Source organism: Ascochyta rabiei, chromosome 4 (assembly GCF_004011695.2).
Source record: "Ascochyta rabiei chromosome 4, complete sequence".
In the NCBI taxonomy this organism is placed as follows: domain Eukaryota; kingdom Fungi; phylum Ascomycota; class Dothideomycetes; order Pleosporales; family Didymellaceae; genus Ascochyta; species Ascochyta rabiei.
In genome coordinates, this window is record NC_082408.1 from 1,186,439 (window position 1) to 1,204,417 (window position 17,979).

The 17,979-nt window shown below is 34.6% G+C and overlaps 30 annotated features.

Moving 5' to 3' along the window:
• Nucleotides 1-364: 364 nt before the first annotated feature.
• Nucleotides 365-410: a dispersed repeat.
• Nucleotides 411-1,151: a mobile genetic element.
• Nucleotides 1,140-1,223: a dispersed repeat.
• Nucleotides 1,150-3,017: a mobile genetic element.
• Nucleotides 1,944-2,152: a mobile genetic element.
• Nucleotides 1,944-2,155: a mobile genetic element.
• Nucleotides 1,950-2,146: a mobile genetic element.
• Nucleotides 3,018-4,396: a mobile genetic element.
• Nucleotides 4,365-4,409: a mobile genetic element.
• Nucleotides 4,410-4,674: a dispersed repeat.
• Nucleotides 4,456-4,491: a tandem repeat.
• Nucleotides 4,665-4,668: a direct repeat.
• Nucleotides 4,669-4,872: a long terminal repeat.
• Nucleotides 4,669-12,005: a mobile genetic element.
• Nucleotides 4,670-4,865: a dispersed repeat.
• Nucleotides 4,733-11,995: a mobile genetic element.
• Nucleotides 11,598-11,641: a tandem repeat.
• Nucleotides 11,798-12,005: a long terminal repeat.
• Nucleotides 12,006-12,009: a direct repeat.
• Nucleotides 12,006-14,350: a dispersed repeat.
• Nucleotides 12,229-12,281: a tandem repeat.
• Nucleotides 13,084-13,093: an inverted repeat.
• Nucleotides 13,084-13,150: a mobile genetic element.
• Nucleotides 13,141-13,150: an inverted repeat.
• Nucleotides 14,335-14,414: a mobile genetic element.
• A 75-nt stretch (nt 14,415-14,489) lies between these two features.
• Nucleotides 14,490-16,203: a mobile genetic element.
• Nucleotides 15,048-15,304: a mobile genetic element.
• Nucleotides 15,126-15,289: a mobile genetic element.
• Nucleotides 16,200-17,979: part of a dispersed repeat that runs on past the window's edge.
• Nucleotides 17,164-17,203: a tandem repeat.

The following is a 17,979-nucleotide window of genomic DNA, read 5'->3' on the forward strand; positions in this document are numbered from 1 at the left end:
TACAAACTATCAAACCGCCGCTGTAATTCCCATGATAATTCAGCAGGCGAGAGACGGCGCGCTTTAGTTGATTTTAGACGTATACCACATATTTTTGTATTAAGATGTCTCGGATAGCATCATGGTAATCTCTGGACTTGTAGGATGGTGGTTAGGGGTTGGTAGGAAGACGCCTTGGGGTTGTGAGGTTGTTTTGCTGGAGGTTGGGTGGAGGTCAGATGCGAGAGATGTGCATTCATCACGGTATTCACAGACTAAAAGTTGATGTTGAATCTACTGCCCGACAAGGAAGGCTTTGGACAGATTTGTCTGATCATCGGTTGGTTGTCTTGCGTCCAGGCGGGTCGGAGCCAAGTCCGGCAACAGGAAGCAGGTCATCGGACTATAAGATTTAGAGGGCGGACTATAACTACCGTGTCCGTGCGCGCAACGACCGGAGTCGCGCAACGACCGAAAACCACCTCAACGCTTAAAATTAGATGAGGCTATAGAGCCACCCACAACAGCTATTATTTTGTGATTTTGTAGTGTAGTACTAATTAATTACTTACAAAAAAGATGTACTATTTAAATTTGGCTGGTAACTTAACGTTGCGGCTACGTGATGTGGTTTTAAGTAGGGGAGCTAGGGACAGCAATAGGGGACTACAACCACTAACATTATCCCTAGGACCACGTTTTTAACGCTTTTTTAGCTAGGTTGCTTATAAAGCTTTCCTTTTACCCTTTTAAGGTAATTATATAGCTTTTACAGCATTAAGCTCTTGTTATTAACGCTACTTTTTAGCCTTCTGTTTAGCCTTCTAATTTGCTGTATTAGCCTTCTCCTTCTTACGTACCACCTTAGCTGCCTCTTACGCCACACGCCTTTCCTCCTTCTCCTTCTCCTTAACCAGCTTCTTGGCAGCTGCTACTTCCTTACTAGTAGCTTTTCTAAGCCTCTCCTCCTTCTCCTTACGTTGTCTGACTCGCTTACAGAAGCATGCTTTATTAACCTTTCTAGGTAACTAGAACACTGCACCACTATAGTACTTCTGCTGTTACTGCAAGTCTAAGGTTTTGCTCTTCTTTTTGTGCTTCTTCTGCGTCTTTAGAGTCTTTTTAAGGCTATCTATCTTATGCTAGAGAAGTAAGGTTTTAACTAAGATATAACGTACCCCACGGGCGAGCCGCTCAACAGGCGAGCCGCTCACTTTTGCCAAGCCCCTACCAAACTCCACCCTATTATGGCCCAAAACAACCCAGTTTGGTGCTGCAAAGTGCAGTATGGCCTGTAATACTATTTAGAAACTACTTCTACCTCTTTCTAACACGTTTGCGCGTTATGTCCTGTCTAATTGCACTGTCCACAGCGTCTTTAGGAGGGCTCACCTCCTTTAGCACGCACCTGCTTCTTTGCCTTCTTCCTATTACTACGCGCCCTAAACTCCTTTAGAGTTATTAATTGCAGGCTATCCTTAACTGTTAGGGTCTCTTCTGCCTAAACTTGCTTTCTTTTATGTAATTTTTGTTGTGTAGCTGCCTTATTAGCAGCTTAAAGCTAAGTAATCTCCTGTTGCGCTAACACTAGCTTATGCGCAATTATTGCTGCTTCTTTTACTACCTTCTTAAACGCCTTAACTATAAAGGTAGGCAAACTATCTATATACCTCTAAATCCTTATCTTTACAAGTATTAATTATAACCTAAGTTTAAGGGTGTTGCTTAGGGTTTGTAACTGCTAGAGCTTATTGTTAACAGGTAGTAGTAGTAATAGAGTGCGCAACTTCACATTAAGGGCTATTATAACCTAGTCTAGGTTAAATAGGACTAATCTAGCACCTTAGAACCCTCTCTAGATGTTCTTAGAAGTAATTGCAGCATTGTAGGCGCGTATAAAGTATAGCAGGAACTCTATCTTTATAATATAGTTAATCTAGTTATATATAAGTATTTTAGCTTAGCGCCTATATGCCTTCTTTAAAGCAGTAAAATAACCTACATTAAGGAGCTGTGTAAGGTGTAATAAGTAAGAAGGTAAATAGAGAGTAATAATCTTATTATCCTTGCAGTATTGCTGGAATTTAAGAGAGTTATGGCTCTTATAACTATTAATAATAAGTAAATAGTAGGTGCTAGTAGTACGCTCCTTTGTATGCCTGTTAAAGTGCTTTAACTAGTTAAGACTAAGCTTATTAGTAGTCTAGCCGTTATTAGAGACTCTAATAACCTAGTTGTAAGGCAGACCCTCTTCTTTATACTAGGCAGAGAGGTAGTAGTAGGCTTTAAAGATAAGGAAGGCCAGAATAGCCTATCCTTTAGCATTAATGCTTACTATAGCCGTAGCCTACTCTTAGTTGCCTAGCTAGATAGCCTTTAGCCGACCCTGTCGTTCTAAAGCTGTAACAACTGCTTCTAGGGAGATCTAGCCTATTATAAAGCCTGTCTTTTTAAAGTTATATATGTCTTTATCCTAGATGCTATACTTAGCTTTAATGTTAGCTACTAGGCTAAACTAGCCCTATAGAACCTTAGAATCCTTACAGAGGGCTCTCTTATAGTTGTACTTGCAATTAAACTTAACTTTAAGCTCTAGGTGTTGCTTAACAAACGTACTAGGCTAGTTTACGCTAATAGGGCCTAGATTACGCTTAGCGCGCAAAGAATTAGCTATAGTAGCTACATCTAAGAGCTAAGAAGAAAATCCTTACACATCTAGCTTAAGAACATGCTTAATAATTACCTCCTTCTTATTATTGTCTAGCTTCTATAAGTTAGCTATAGAATCTGTACGTAAAGGTTGTCCTGTGTGTTAGTTGCTTAGTGTCTTTTAAGGGACCCTGTAGATAGCTGCAGCGCGTTGCTAAGAGAGATTTGTGTCTTGTTTAAGAGCCTAGAGCGCAAGCTGTATCTGAGCTTCCTTTAACGCGTCTAAATGGTGTTGTTAAGAAGACATTAGTGTAGGAGGAGAAGTTTGGTAGGGGCTTAGCAAAAGTGAGCGGCTCGCCCGTTGAGCGGCTCGCCCGTGGGGTACGTTAGTGGATTAATTGTCTTATCTTTTTAACATTACTCTTACTCTAGTTTTTAACCACACGCTGCAACAATATCTCTATTTTAAGCTAATCCTTGTTGCTATAAATAGACAATAAGGACCTATCTAAATCTAAGCTCTCTAGTGTTTTAACAAAGCAGTAGAGGATAACGTTAGAATTAAGTAGATAGATACCTGTTGCCTTAAAGGACTTAAGTATTAGCTTTTTAGTAAAGCTAGACATCTACGCTAGCCAGAATAGGCAGATAAAGTCTGCTCTAGTAATAGGTGTGTTGTTTTAAGCCTTATAGATGTATATTGTAACTACTTTTAAGTACGCTGTTAATAGAGGCTTAAACAGCACTATATTAAGCAGCTAGAGCGTTTAGGTTAAGTAAGGGGGAAGGATAGCTAGAAGGATCTTGTAGTTATTATAGTACTTAATAAAGTCTATTATTACGTAGGATCTGTAGCCATCTAGTATTAAAAGCCTCTACTTTCTTTGTGCTTTCTCCTTAGTGTAGTAATTAAACACCTGCTTAAGCTAGGCAAGGCCTATATCCCTATTTGTCCACCCTAAGAGAGATAATGTAACTATTATAGAGTGTTTTCCTAGCTTAATTTTAGCTACCTAGTCTAATTTAATGCTAGCGTTAGCTAACTTATAGATAATGCCTAGTAGTAGTACTATCCTATTACTACACACACACGCTATAAGCGTCTGCTAAGCTTAGTTACTATCCTAGATAGATGCTTTAATCTCTCTCTTTATCTATATATGCTTACTAAACATATATTTTATCCTACCTGTAATACTAATTATAAAGCCCTTCTTATCTATATTATATGTATAGTAACCCTTAATAGAGTATTTAGAGATTTTATACTGTAGTAGGTTAAAGTAGAGCGTATATTTATTGTAGGAATTAGTATTATAATATAGTTAATCTATCCTAGTAGAGTAACGTAAGATAAGATAGATAGAGTACTTGTTAATAAAGGAGGTAACCTAGCTCTTACTAACTAGATTTTAAGCCACTAGCAACGCAAAATTCTGGATTATCTCTCTAGTAGGTAGTAAGTAACAAGTACTAAGTAACTCTATATACTTTATAAGCTCTATCTCCTGTTATAGCATTAAACGTTGCTAGTTAATGTCCTTAGTCTCCTAGGAGTCCTAAACGTGCTTGTGTCTCTAAGCTAGAGTTACGCAGTTAACGCTAAACCTAGTAGCAAAATGCTGATACACAAGTTTTTCGCCTGGTTTTAGCGCATTAATTGCTGCATGCGCTTTGTTAATAGCTGCTATAGTTGTTAAGTTACAACGCGTTAAAGTATAGTGTAGTTCTAATGATTTAGTTGTTGCGCGACTCTAGTCGTTACGCGCACAGACACAGTAAACCTAGATAGGCAGGCAACTATACTTTAGTAGGGATCTCTAAAAGATAGTATAGTCTAGTACAGCTATATTAGGTATAGTAACAAGTTTTTACTAAGAGTTACATAATAACTTAATTAAATATGTTTTAGTTCTGTTAAGAATATGTTTTTATAGTATAGCAGACCTTTTTTATATATTTAATCCTACTCTAAGTAATAGTAACTATAATAGTAATAAAAGAGAAGAGAGCAGCTTTAGTCTTTGTAATACTCTAGAAGTGTTAGGTCCCTAGTCCCTAGGTGCTCTGCACCAAGACTAAAGACTAAAGGCCTAGTAAATAGAGCAGGGGTGGCGTATCTATATAACCTAGCTAGATTGCTCTAATTACTTAGGAGCGATTCGTCTATCTATAACCTGCAATTACACTCTCTATCTTTAAGTACTTAATAACGTGCTACCCCTCCTAAAAGGGATCCTAACATTTAAATTGCTCCCTAATACACGTTATTAAAATACAGACTAGATAATAGAGCTAATAAGTAAGCTAGTCTAAAAGCAGTTAACCCTTACGTACACTAGTGCCCTCTAGATTTATTATTAAGAAAGACTCTGCTACTGCTTGTATCTAAAGCTAACCTCCCTCTACTAAAGGAGACGCTGCAGAGAACTCTAGTCTAGCTAAAGGTAGAGTAAATAAGTAGAGACTAGGAGGACAGTTACTAACTCCTCCTAGGCTACAAACACCTATAATAGTCCAGAACGCTACACTACGTTCTCTAACAGACTAAGAACTAGCAGACCTCTGCAATTAGTTAAAAAGAACCTAGAGGCAAAGTAAGATTAATTAACTCTGTTAATTAAGGGCTAAATATAAGTTAGGAGATACATTAGTACTCCTTCTAACCTTAACTCTACTTAGGACCCTTACAATAACATCCTTAGGCCTATTAGGCAACCCTCTAAAGCTAGATCTACTACAAAGATATAATAAGAAGTTAAGAGCAGAATACAACTACTAGGAACGCAACTATAAATTATATTTCCTACGCTTACTAATTAACTTTATAAAGGAGAGCTAGAAGGTAGATTTTAGGACAATGTACCTTTCTAAGCTACTTAAGACCCTATAGAAATCCTATTACATAACAGAATAGACTAGTTCTCTATCCTAGCTACCTACCTAGGAAATACTAAAAGCTGTTATGTTAAATACCCTAGGAATGCTGTTAGAACAAAAACAATAAGCCTATAAGACTCTTAAAAGAATCAAATAGAAGCTAAATTAGTTACCTATAGATTTGCTAGATGCCCTTTAACCCTTATAGGAAGAACTAGGCTTAGCTTAAACCCTAGAACTCTAAGTAATAGAGTATATCTTGTCTCTACGTAAAGACATTTAGAGAGATCTATTTCTGCTCCCTATTAATAGACGTAGCAACCTTCTAATAGTAGAAGAACATATAAACGTTATCTACTGCAGAAAGAACCTAGATAAAGAATTAAAGGCTACTTCTGTAAAGAGGTGGCTACAAAAGGCTAGCAACAAGAGAGAAGAGGCAGGGGAATTAGAAAAACCCCTAAAGAAATAAAATAGGCTAATAGAGGCTATAACAGGCTGTCTGCACATAGAACTACTAGCACCTAAAATAAGGGTAAGGGTTAGACCTATTATAACTGCAGAAAGTTTAGTTATACTATAGCTAAGTACTAAAGCCCTCTAAAGGATAAGGGTGACACAGCTAACTAGAAGGACACCTTAGTGGAATCTAAGGAAGGCTTAAACACTAATTTAGGAAAAGGGAAAGGGCGGAAAGACTAATTCTATACCTTTCTGCCTACATTACGTTAAACTAGGAAATAAGGGACTTAGGGAAATTAAGGGAAGCCCTTTACTCTTATCCCTTTTAGTTATTAACTATGTAGTGTACAGTTTAATCCTCTAAGCCTATAGAAGCTATAATTAATAGAGGTTTCTAGCTAAACTTAATGTTAGCTACTCTAGCAAAGGAACAGGATCTCTAAGTAGACCCCTTACCTAAGCTGCTAGCTAAAGGCGTAGATAGAGGTAAATTAACAGTGTATAGTACTACAACAGTAGATATAACTATTACTAATTTACATAGGCATAAAAAGACCTATTAAGTACTATTTGTAGTAACAGACCTCTAAAGATACTTAGTGTACTTAGGTCTACCCTAGATTAATATAGTTAATCTAAGGATTAGCTACACTACTAGACGCATGCTCTTTTAGAGGAACAAGGACAACAAGGTTGTCCTATTTACTAAAGTAGCTATAGAAGACGCTAAGCAGTTTAAGAGTAGTATAAGAGAACCTAATACAGACGTCTACGCGTACCTTATTAACTTTATAGGCTATAGAGGACTAGAAGATAACACTATAAGTTATTTACCTCTAGAATATGCAGAGTTTACAGATATAGGCTTAGAAGAGGACTCTAAAACTCTTCTAGAGTATAGCTACTACAACCTGTCTATAACTCTAATACCTAATAGTGTTCTACCTTACTAGCTATTATACAATCTCTCTGTAACTAAACTAGAGATACTTTAAAACTATCTTTAGGAGTATATAGCAAGAGGATAGATATATTACTTAAAGTCTCTAGTAGGGGCACCTATACTCTTTGTAAAGAAGAAAAACAGCAGCCTAAGACTTTACATTAACTATTAGGGCTTTAATAAGGTTACAGTTAAGAACTAACACCTACTACCTCTAATGACGGAGTTACTAGAGAGGCTCTCTTAAGTAAGGTATTTTACTAAGCTTAATGTAAGAGAGGCCTACTATAGGATTTGTATTGCAGAAGGAGATAAGTAGAAGACTACTTTCTGTACTAGATATAGACACTATAAGTATACAGTTATACCTTTTAGCCTAACTAATGCTTCTACCTAGTTTTAAGCATATATTAACTATGCTCTTACAGGACTAGTTAATATATATTGCATTATCTATTTAGACAATATCCTAATCTACTTAGAGATAAAAGAAACCTATATATAGTATATAAAGGATATACTATAGAGACTACGTAAGTCTAAGCTATATATTAAACTTAGTAAGTGTAAGTAGCATACTTAACATACAGAGTATCTTAGATACGTAATTAGCCCTAAAGGAGTTAGTATTAACCTAGAACAGGTAAAAACAATCTAGGAGTAGCTACAACTATAAACAGTCTAGGATATTTAAGTATTTATTAGCTTTATAAACTACTATTAACAATTTATCTACAGTTTCTCTAAATTAGCTTTACTATTAACTAAGATAACCTATAAAACCCTAGGATCTGCTAGAGGAGGTCTGGTAATAAGAAGAGAGGAAAGCTAGAAAATTAACATTGGCAAAAAAGGTACATCTGCTTTCTAGAAACTTAAAGATGCTTTTACCTAAGTACCTATACTCTCCTACTTTAATCCTTATAGGAAAATAAGAGTAGAGGTAGACGTATTAGGCAGCGTAATCTTAGGCATACTAAGTTAATATGTACTAGAAGATGTTAGAACAGGTTAATAGAAGCTAATTAGTTTCTTTTCTTGTAAATTAATCTAAGCAGAATACAATTACAATACTTATAACAAAGAACTACTAGCTATTATTAAGAGCCTAGAATACTAGTGCTACTACCTTAAAGGTATACACTTTAAGGTCCTTATAGACTATAAGAACCTAAAGTGGTTTATAGAGAATAAAACCCTTAACTATTACTAGGTTTAATCCTATCTAGCCCTAACCTAGTTTAATTTCATCCTTATATATTAACTAGGGACTACTAATCCTGTAGATGAACCTTTAAGGCGACTAGACTATAGAGCAGAGACAGAGAAACCTTTGTTAAAGTATAACAAAGCCTTTATTTAGCCTCTTTAAGACCTACTTACCTCTTAAGGAAAGAACAATTTTCTAGTGTTAGCTGTTATAACATAGGCATCCTAAAGGTCTAAAGAATAATTAGAAGTTGTTAAAGCCCTCTAGAGTTTCTAAGTAAAGGAAAGTACTATAACTAGGGACCTACATAACTATAAGGAAGAGTCTATAGTTAAACTAGACTTAGAGGTAACCTCTAAGGGATACAATAGCAAAACAGACTAGGATAGGCTAGAACAGCCTGTTGTAGGCAACAAGAGGTTAAAGCACTTAACTACTCCTAAGGAAAAGTCTAAGGCGCTCTAAGAATGCTATAACAATCTACTTAGAGGACACTTTAGAAGTAAGAAGATAATAGAAAAGCTGTAACGCTACTATAAGTAAAAAGAAATAAGAAAAGATATAAGAGACTACTATAAGGACTACCTAGTGTGTAAGAAGTTAATACTAGCGCGTTACAAGCTATATAGTCTCCTAGCACCCTTATCTCCTCTAAACGCAGCCTAGGAAGAGGTTACTATAGATTTTATTACAGAATTACTTCTAAGTTACTTAAGCTACTAGGTATATAACGCTATCTTAGTTATAGTCTATAGACTTACTAAAATAGCTTACTATATCCTAGCTAGAGCTAATTAGGACAGCACAGACCTAGCTTAATCCTAGATAAGAGAAGTGATACGCCTATATAGTGTCCTAAAGAGGATAATCTTAGATAGGGGCCTACTTATAGCAGCTAAACACTAAGACACTTTCTAACACTACTTAAACTTAAGGAGGGTATTAACTTCTACTTATTATCTATAGACAGATAGGCAGACTAAAAGACAGAATTAGACACTTAAACAGTACCTACAGTGCTATTATTGCCTAGAATAAGACAATTAGAGCCTATAGATATTAGTTGCAGAGTTTGTATACAATAATAGCATATATATAACTATAGGCACTACGCTGTTTAGAGCATACTACAGCATAGATCCTATTAGTCCTAACTAGCCTAGTATGCCTTATAGCGTTAGGGAATTACCTCTAGAGGTATAAGTAGCTAGTAAGGTTATTGCTTTGCAACAAGAATATAAGAAGAAAATTATTGCTGTAAACAAATACTAGAAATTATACGCAGATAAGAAACGCTTAGCACATACGTTTAAAATAGGTAATTAAGTAATAGTGTTAAATTAGCACATTAGGTTAATAAGCCCTAAGAAAAAGCTTAACTAGAAGTACCTAGGTCTAGGGCGCATAGTAGACTAGTATAGTCTAACAGCATTTAAAGTTAACCTTTTAGGCTTACAGAGCGTATATCTAGTCTTCTATATATTATTACTAGAGCCTTATAATCTATAGGGCCTTATTCTACACCTAGAGGTCCTAATTGTAGACACGCTGCGTAAACACAGTAATAATGTCTACAAAGTAGACACTATACTAGATAGGCGCAAAGGAGAACATAATTAGTAGGAATATCTAGTTAGATAGACTGGCTATAGAGAAGAAGAGAACTCCTAGAAGCCTAGTTAAAATATTTCTAGTAACGTCCTCTAACAATTTTAGAAATCTAAGGGTATTATGCTAAAAAGGAATCTAAAAGAAAAGACCTATAGGGGTTAAGGTTAACCCCTAAAGAAGAAGGGGAAGGAGAAAAGGCAATAAGAGTATCCTAAGGAGATAACGTACCTTTACTAGTTTTCCTACAGGGTTTTTAGGGTGTTTAACAGCGTTATACTTTAGGATTAACTTAGCTAAGCTTATAAGCATCTCTTAGGATCTATTATTGCCTATTATAGACTATAAGAGCCTATTACAAATTATAAACAGCTAAACCTAAGGGTATAAAATTTATTATATTATAGGAAGGAAACATAAGATATAAAAGCAAGTACTCTATTAAATTAAGCCTAAGGCTTAGGTATATCTAGGATTTCTAAGGGAAATCTAACTATAGAAATTATTTAGGGTTATATTATTATATAAGCTACAATAGCCTATTAGGGCCTATTATAACGTGTTCTTACTACCTTTAAGTACTGTTATAGCAGTCTAGCTTCTTCTAGAGCGCCTTAATCTTCTTTGTCACTGCACCCTTCTTTAAGCTAGTAGCAGAATCCTTTTCTACCTCTAGAACAGCTATCTCTGTAACTATAGCCTTACCTTTTTTCTTATAATTAGAAACAGGGTTAGTAACGTAATTATAAACCTTAACTTATAATAAGTTAGTATAGCCTATTTAGGAACAGAATTAGTATACATACCTGCTTATAAGAGGAATTAGTCTCCTTAGCAACCCTGTTAGCTATAGTAACCTTAAGACTGTGCTTGCTGGCCTTAGTATAGGCTAAGACTAACTTCTTAGTGCACTAACGCTAGTCTAGGCAGAAATTAGAGTAAGGGTCCTTATCCTCTGCAATAGCGCTACTGTGCAGGTAGAGGTAAGAAGCGTAAGGAATGTACGTGCTACTAAACACGTTAGAATAACCTATAATAGACTAAAACTACTTAAAAAGAAGACCTACTAGCTGTAATCCTTAGAAATAGGCTAACAGAGCTCTATAAGCTTGAATTTGGCTAACTTCTTCTCTAATATAGTTAGCGGGCGCTACTAGTGCTTACTATTAACTATGTCCTAGTTAGAATCCTAGATGCTAAACTCTAACTCCTAGAGAATCTTTTAAATCTTAGGTAGCTCTGTGTTATTCTTAGGGTAAAGATGCTAAGAGTTAGTATAACCTATAATAGGTAATAAACACCTAGAAGGGGGATACATACTGCAATGCACTCCTAGTTAGCAGAAAAGCACTAGAAACAGTGCATAACCTGGTTAGACTTACCTAATTCTATCTCTATAATCTAGGCAGAGTATATAGCAGTATTAGTAGGCGTAACCTAGATATAAACGTAACTAACCTAGCTACAATACTTATACTAGCCTGCAGTAAAGCTACAGACACACTAAACACACACCTAAAACAACTGCACGCTATTATAAGTAAAATTATTGCTAACTGCGTTTAGATCTATAGTAGGTAGGTAAGGTAGCAGGCTTAGTATTAAAAATTGTGCTTGTAAAGTTGTTAGAGCCTAGAGGATCTAGTTAGCTGCCTGTAGAGTTATAACGACCTATAATAACCTATAAGAAGTTATCCTAGTTTAGTAAAGGAAATTCTGCCCTTACTAAAGAAAAGCACTAACTTACTAAAAAGTAGAGTAGAGTGTAGAAGTAATAGTCTAAAATAGGTAGTAACATTAGGTATACCTAGGCAGGAAGCTAGTAGCGTATAGACCTACTTATCCTCTAGGTACCTGCAAAAATTTAAGGTAAAGGTAGAGGTAAGAGTAAAGGTGAAGATAGGGGTAAACGCAACTGCCAGCAGGTTTAAGAAGATCCCCTCTGTTACTAGATAACCTCTCCCTAGTGCCTAGGACGCCTTGTAGGCCACAGTAGCCTATTATTACTAGCCTAGGTTTAGGTAACTACAATACTAATTGCTTAGGACGAATAATCCTAGAAGGGGGATATTGTTAGGTCCCTAGTCCCTAGGTGCTCCGCACTAAGACTAAAGACTAAAGGCCTAGTAAATAGAGCAGGGGTGGCGTATCTATATAACCTGGCCAGATTGCTCTAATTACTTAGGAGTAATTCGTCTATCTATAACCTGCAATTACACTCTCTATCTTTAAGTGCTCAATAACGTGCCACCCCTCCCGAAAAGGATCCTAACAAGAAGTAGTTAAAATAGATCTTGCTGCTTAGCTAGGTGTTATTTAGAGCAGTAAAGGGAGAAATTAGGTATAGCAGACATAAATGTGTTTTATACATATTTCTAATATATTACAGATAAAGATTTAATTTATGCCTAAAAGTTTGCAGGGTACTACTCTTACTACTGTTAGGCCTAAGTATAGTACAGCGCTGCCTTTATATTTAAAAGGTCTTTAAGATAGGTATATATATATTATTTAGCTAGCTAAAACTATATATAGATTACTATAGACATAAGAAGCTATACTAGCATAAGTAACTTAGGTGTGTTACTAGAACACGTTTCTACTATATTTCTAACACATTTAATTAAGTTCTAGTACTCTAAGGCTGTAAAATTATATAAACAACTAACATTCTGTCTATTTCTTAACAGCTATACTTATAGATAGAAGTATAAGTGTACTAGCATTAAGTAATATAAATATCTTTAGAACAGATTAAATGTATGTTTATATAGTAAGGTTATAGAGGAGATATATAACAATCTCTATAAGATTTAGAGTAGTGTCCCTAAGAGAGTTTTAATAACTAAACAAAAGCAGGTATAGGTGTATAAACATGTTCTATATATATTTTAAGCATATTATGCTAATATCTTCTCTAGGCTATATATTAGTATTAACTGTAGGTTTAATAAAGGGTGTTATACACTCAAAAAGGACATATATAAGCTATAGGTTAGGCACTAACAAGAGTAGGTAAGTAAGCTATTTAGATATACTATAATATAGTTAAATATATTCTTAATATGTTTTAGGGTATTAGTAGATATAAGTTCTTTATTACTTGCAGATTATATTAACTAAACACAGATAAAAAATATCTTATCTAATAGGTTTAAAAGGAGGTAGATGTAAGCTATCTAGTAGATCTCTTCTAGAACAGTCTCTCTACACTAGAGAATAAAGAGAATAGTAGAGAGCAGTGTAACGTTATTAAGCCTATAACAGGCAATCTCTAAACCTGTAGTAAGTAGCAGGAAATAAGTTCTAAGCACGTTCTAAGCATAACAGGTGTTAACTACCCTTAAGAATAGTGCTAGATTATTTGTTAGTATAACTGTCTAGTTATATTTTATATAATTATTCTAGATAATCTAGAACATACTCTATACACTATTCTTATTATCTTTAGAACACATTTATATGCTCCTTCTCCTCTATTTATTATAGAACTAGATTATATACTAGATATTATAAATATTCCTTATCTAATACTAACCTTTTAGACTTTAAGATGTATATACTAAGAAGTAACCTATAACACATTACTAACGTGTTTAGTAGACTTCTTAAATTTGCCTTTGCTAGTTACATATCTTACTAGCTACAGATTCTGTTTAATTAAGGATCTAAGTGCTGCCTTTATTAATAAAGATTATATTATATGTCTTATTAATAAGAAGAAGCTTACTTAGTTTCTATATAGTAAAGATATTAAAGGTGTTCTATTTAAGTAGAGACTTAAACATTAGAAACCTACAATAGTAAGTTAACGTGCCTTTAACTTGTTTTAAAGATGTTTATATATACTAGGTGTATATTTAACACATTATAACCTCTATAGCTAGGATAAGTATTATCTACTTTTATAATAAATAGGTAAAAATCTTTATTAAGCAGCAGACGTTTTAAATAGACATATTATTTAAGAGACTTACAGGAGAATAGTTAGAGGTTCTCTTTACTATCTTTTTGCCTAACTATAGAAAAAGTATAATTAATTTATAACACCTTAAGAGCACGTTCTAACCTAGTTCTAGTTATTACTCTTAGCTAAATTATTACTAACCTATAATAAAGCTAGATATATAAGAGTTAGTTTAAGCTATTCTTTATAAAGATTGCTAAAAGAGCTAGTGTATCTATTTAGTAGTACTATCTTTATACAAATAGGTTCTATAGAACTACTATTAATATAGATAGTAAGTAGATAGCTAGTAAGTTGCTCTAACGTTGCTTAAACACGCCTCTAATATATTTTAGGATTTAGAAGATATCTCTCTTTAATTAATCCTTCTAATTAACTATAGTAGTAGCAACTTATAATTTGTGTATAATTCTGTAATATCTACTTTCTATAAAGTATAGATTAAGTATATCTATAGACAGAACATATTAAGAACTTGTTATAGGGACGCTTAAAGTCTCTACTTAATATTAAAACAGCTACTAAGTACTATAAGCTGTGCAATCTTCTTTAGTATAAGTACTAATAATAAAATTCTTTCTAGATATTTAAATATATCTAATTAATTTCTATTAGCTACTAAATCTTTATCTACTGTGTTTAACTAGGTTAACGTGTTTTATAAGCGAGCGCCGCGTACAAGCGAGCGCCGCACCCTACTAGGTTTGCACATATCTGTAAGCGTGTATCTCAACAACGTAATAACATAACAGTTAGACAATTATAGAGTAGATTAAGCAGTATCTAAAGTATCTTTCTTACACGTGCGTGAGTTATAACTAGTCTCTCTACACCTTGTACAGCGCGTAAGAGCCTAGCAGCTAAGGCCTAATTGCTTGCCTCCTTAACGCTCTTTACGAGTAACCTGCTAATTAGCCTTACGTTAAGCAAGTATATCCTTGCTAGCTCCCTTTATTAAGACTTCTTACTTCTGTATACGCTTTTTCTTACGTTGTTTCCGCTCTAATACTGCCTTATTAGCCTTCTTAAGGCTGGCAATCTAATTACTTATTAGCTTAGCAGAGAGCATTATTACCTTAGCGCCCTTTTTAAGCTAATTAATTGCTTTAATAATTAAGGCAGGTAATAAGCTCTTATGCTGACGTACACGATTACGTATTAATGTTAATTAAGTATTAAGCTTACGTACGTTGCTTGGCGTACAAGCCTCCTAGAGGGTCTCTGTAAGAGTAGTAGAAGAAGGTGTACAGAGCTGTACGTCTAGCTTTAATAGAACAGCGTCTAGCTAGAGGGGAACAAGGCCTGCGCCTTAAAAAGCTAAGTAGATGTTAGCTAATGTGAATAATTAATTAAAGGCTGCCTTAAACGCTGGTAGAAACTTAAGCTTAGTAATATGGTTAATATAGTAGCAGATTAGGCTCTTAATCTCACAACTGTACGCGCGCTTTAACAGCAAGAAGTAGCTAATGTTAAGAGGCTGCAGTAGGTGTAATAAGTAAGGCGGCATATAGAGCGTGTAGATGTTGTTCTCCTTATAGAGCTGCTTAAATTTAAGAGAGTAGTAGCTCTTGTGGCTGTTAAGGATAAGCAGGTAACATGCGCCTACTACCTAAGCCTCTATATGCTTAATAAAGTGCTTTAGCTACTTAACTCTAAGCTTGTTAGTTGTCTAGCTGTTGTTGCTGACTGCGATTGCCCAGTTGCGTAGGATCTCTGCCTCCTTGTACCAGGCAGATAAGTGGTATTAGCCAGCAAAGATAAGGAAGGGTGGGATTGTCTAGCCAGCAGCGTTAATTGCAGCGATAACTGTCACCTACTCGCAATTGCCAGGCTAAACAGCTTTTAGCCTGCCTCTCCTCTCTAACCCTGTTATAACAAGCTAAGTTGTAATCTTGCCTATTATAAAGCTAGCCTTGTTAAAGTTGTAGATGTTATTATTACAGATACTGTACCTAGCCTTTGTCTGCTCTATAAGCTTAAACTAGTAGCTAATTAAGACTAGATCCTTACAGAGGGCTCTCTGCCTATTATACGCTTAGTTAAAACGCATTATAAGACTCTTAGTACGCTTAACAAAGTTACGTAGCTAGTAGACGCTAACCTAACCTGCACTGCGCGCAGCTAGTAGCTTATTAGCTATATTACGTACGGCTGCGTACGTAGGCCTAAATCTACGTTAGTCTAAGTTAAGTATATACTAGACTATTACCTCCTCTTCTATCTAGGTTAACTTCTTTAAGTTAGGTTAGTAATTGCGTTAGGCAGGCTTACTAGCGCGTTAGCAGCAGATTGTTCGTTTAGACACGTTATAGACAACAGCAGCATTACAATTACTCTGTATTTAATAGGAATTAATAGATAAGATAGCAAGCTAGATATCTGCTTTATTTGAAGCTAATATAGTAGCGCTGCGTTAAGCCATTGTACGTTGAGATAGGAGAGGTGCGCAAACTTGGTGGGGTGCAGCGCTCGCTTGTACGCGGCGCTCGCTTATAAAACACGTTAAACATAAGAAAAATTAGGTTATAGCTGCTAGTCTTATTTAAGTATGTAGCTTTATTCTAAAATAAATTTAGGATAGGTTAGAATTATATTTAAATGTAGCTAAGCAGGCTAGGTTAAAGGGTTATTAGACTAGCTAACAGCTACAGCTTCTAGCTAGAGTTAAAAGGTAAGATATGCAAATAGGCCTTAAACATGTTACTAACGTATTTAGAGTAGTGCTATATAAATAGACCTTTAAGATGTTTAGAAGTAGATAAATAGAAATTAATATAGAAACAGACATAATAATTAAGGTATACTAAGCCTAAGTTAACATTTCTATAATAATATAGGTAATAAGAAGAGTAAGTGCTGTCTATATAATAGGCAGGAAGCATGTTCTAAACATGTTTTAGGACGCTAAGAGAGAGTAGCAGAGTAGGAAGTACTTAATCTAACTTATAAGAGTAAGGATAAAGATATAATAGCTCTTTTATAAGCTAATTTCTCTAGCTATATTAAATAAAGGAAAAGAAGAAAAGATTTAGGATATCTGCAAATTAAAAGTACACTAAGAGAATCTCTTACTAAACTAGAGACTTAAGTTAGGTATATTGCACAAAACGCGTTAAAAACACGTTCTAAATACCTTAATCTAGTAATACTTAATTAGCATCTTAACTACAGAATAAGATATAAGAGTTTAAACAGAAGTAGAAGAGAGCTTAATTTAAAAAAGAAGTTTAGGAGTAGGATATTAAGTGAAGGGGGTTCTTTTTATCTAAAAGAGCAGAAGCTTAATATTTAAAGAAGAGAGCTAGCTGTGTAGTAACTTAAGAAAGAACTTTAGCTATAAGAACATGTTTAAAACATGTTCTAGCTACGTTTCCCTACTCCTTAAGTAGGCTTAGTTTAGTAAAAAAAATATAACGCTAGTAGAAGCAAAGAATTAGCATGTCTTAACAAACTACCTTCCCCTCTACTACTAACTATTAAATACTACTCTTTACTCTTCTACTATATAGGTACTAAGACTCTCTTACTTTATATAAGCTTATACAAATATACTGTAAATATATTCCTAATATATTTAGCCTTTATACTAGGAGTATACTACTCTGCTAACATTACCTCTTAGGTTAGTAGGGTTTAGTAAGCGTAATAAGCAGGGAGAACTTATTATCTACTAAGGAGAGTTGTTCTGTTAGGCTGTTATGTATAAGGACTAACTTTATAGAGTATACTTTAATAATATATTTATACTATATTACTAACATATTTAGCAGAAATTTAGTAATTAAGGTAGGCTTATTACTTATCTTAAGAAGTATTATTTAGACTATAAGCCTACAGCCTAATAGACTAGCTAGTCTACTATTTATTAAGAGTATAAAGCTCTTAACTTCTTTTATAACATAATAAAGCAGTACTACAGTATTCTAAAAGCTTATTCTACTTCTAACCTAGAATAGACTAAGAACATGTCTAAAACATGTTCTCCTTAACCTACCTTGCCTCTAGAACCTATTGTAGATAATAATAAATAGTTTTAACCTAAACTTGTTCTAGATATGCCTATACAATAGTTTAGCCTACCTATAGCTTCTATAAACAGTCTTTTAGTAGAGGATAGCCCTACTATAGTAAAACTAGCACTAAAGATTCCTTAAACACGTTTAAAGAGAAATATGCTAAAAGGAAAGCTTATATTTAAGTACCTGCTCTACTAATCTAGTAATATAAAATTAGGTAGAGAGAAGGGACAGCTAAACTACAAAGAATGTGCTAGGATGTTAA